The sequence below is a fragment of the Elaeis guineensis genome, chromosome 7 (assembly GCF_000442705.2).
Source record: "Elaeis guineensis isolate ETL-2024a chromosome 7, EG11, whole genome shotgun sequence".
Classification (NCBI taxonomy): domain Eukaryota; kingdom Viridiplantae; phylum Streptophyta; class Magnoliopsida; order Arecales; family Arecaceae; genus Elaeis; species Elaeis guineensis.
The window spans coordinates 65,391,830-65,393,903 of NC_025999.2; positions in this window are offsets into that span (position 1 = coordinate 65,391,830).

A 2,074-nucleotide genomic window follows, 5' to 3' on the forward strand; every position below is an offset into this window, starting at 1 on the left:
ACTCTACGGAGTATGATGGAAGATGGAGAGGTCATCAACCATCTTCCCGATGAGGCTTGGCTAATCAACTTCAGATCTTTGTTATAATTTTATTTTTATTTTATTATTTTTTTTAAATTCTTTGTACTTGAATTTTAATTTTAATTAATATAAAATTTATTTTCTTATTTTTTAAATTCTTATCTTTTATTTTTTGCATGTAGATGCTAGGATCTAATTAGTAGATCTTAGTATCAATTTATTTTTATGCTTTTTAAATTTTTATTATTTATTTTTATTGTAAGTAGATGCTAGAATCTAGTTAGTAGATCTTAGTACTCGATTTATTTTTTATACTTTTAATTTTTATTTTCTGACTTAAATTACTTTCTCTAAAATTTTATTTTTTTTTATAAAATCAAAGATTTCATGTCAAAATCTTGCCTTCTCTATGGATTCGATCCAACTCAGTACTTTCTACATATTTTTAATTTTTATTGAAGTTAAAATTTGATTGATAATCATGGTGTCCTAACAACAGCATCGCGATCGCATCACTCGCCCCACCCCATCGGGCCTCGAGCCCCCACCCCAGCCTCAACGTCCCCAGCATGACCTTATGGTCACTTTGAGCTCCCGTCTGTCGGATCCTGTGCCCCTCGACCGCCTTCTGCCTCCTCGAGCTTCAATCGCCTCCCCGAGCCCCCAACCCACCTCCCCCTGGTTGCCTCCAGTCCCCTCTTTCTTCTGCCATCAGATCCGGCTTCCTCGAGCCGCCAGCCGCCTCCCCAAATCTCGAGCCCCTGGCCCACCTCCCCATAGCCACCTCCTTGAGCCTCGAGCCCCCGACCGCCTCCTCGAACCCCTATCCATTAGACTTCGAGCCCTTCAGTTGCCTCCCACCTCCCCGAGCCCTTGGCCTGCCTCTCCCCGATCAGGTCATCGATTATCAGTACGTGATAGTTTAATCTTTTGGATCTTCGTTTCTAGTGATTTCTTGATATTTTGTTTGGTGGTTTATTATTGTCCAGGTGTTAACATATAGAGTAGAGAATTATAGTGATAACATGATTGGATTGCAGTCAAAGAAGTTGGTGAGTAATTCTATACTACCCATTCATATATCATGATTCTAAAAATCAGATGTAGTGTTTTATTTTTAAACTTTCATTATTCACATGTGTATACTTTAATATTTTATTTTTTTATCCATTAGCTAGTTTCACATGCACACTGTCTTCTTTATGTTATCAAACCTTGTTTTGTATCCAAGAGCTTAGATTAATATTTGCTTGTCCATGATTCTAAAAACAATTCTCATGCTTGTAGATTAACCAAGTTGAATACATGCATTCAAGGGCCTGATCGTAAAGCAAATTAGGTACATTATTATATTACATTGGCTCTACTTTCTTAGTGTTTAAGAATATGAATTGCATTTGTTGGTCTGATGCTGCAACAGAACTTGTATCCTTTTATAAATAAGTTAGTATCAAGATTTTGATTCATCCTACTTGATCATAGATTGATGTTGTTAAACAGCAAATTTTTACTTGTTATGTATCTTTTACTTTCCAAATCTAAATATCTTGATATTAGTTTTTACATATCCAATTTGATTGATTTGCTAATATCAATTAATGTCGATTGCACCTTGGACTACTTATCATGTATGATGACCAGAATAAGAAACAATCTTGGATTGCTTGAAACAATTCTTATATGGTCAAATTTTTGAAGGAAAATTTTTGCATCTCCAAAGAAAATTTATTTTTATAGGATTTACTTTTTGACAATGAGCCCACAATTTTATTTCATATTTCTTTGCCTTGACCTCAAATAACTTAAATAAAAAAATAAAGAAATATAGCTAGTGAAGAATATGTTGCATCTGTCCTTGCAAGATTAGATCTATTTTAGAGTTTTTCTTGATAAAGAATAATAGTTTTGATCATTTGAAATAAGAAAGGACATCAAAGAGTGTTCTCAACCATTACTGCCATATGCATGCTTTCTTATTAACTTTAAGCAAGCAGTGCCCTCATTTAATGGCTGGTTCTGATTGTTCATTCTAATACTTGAGCAATTTTCATAC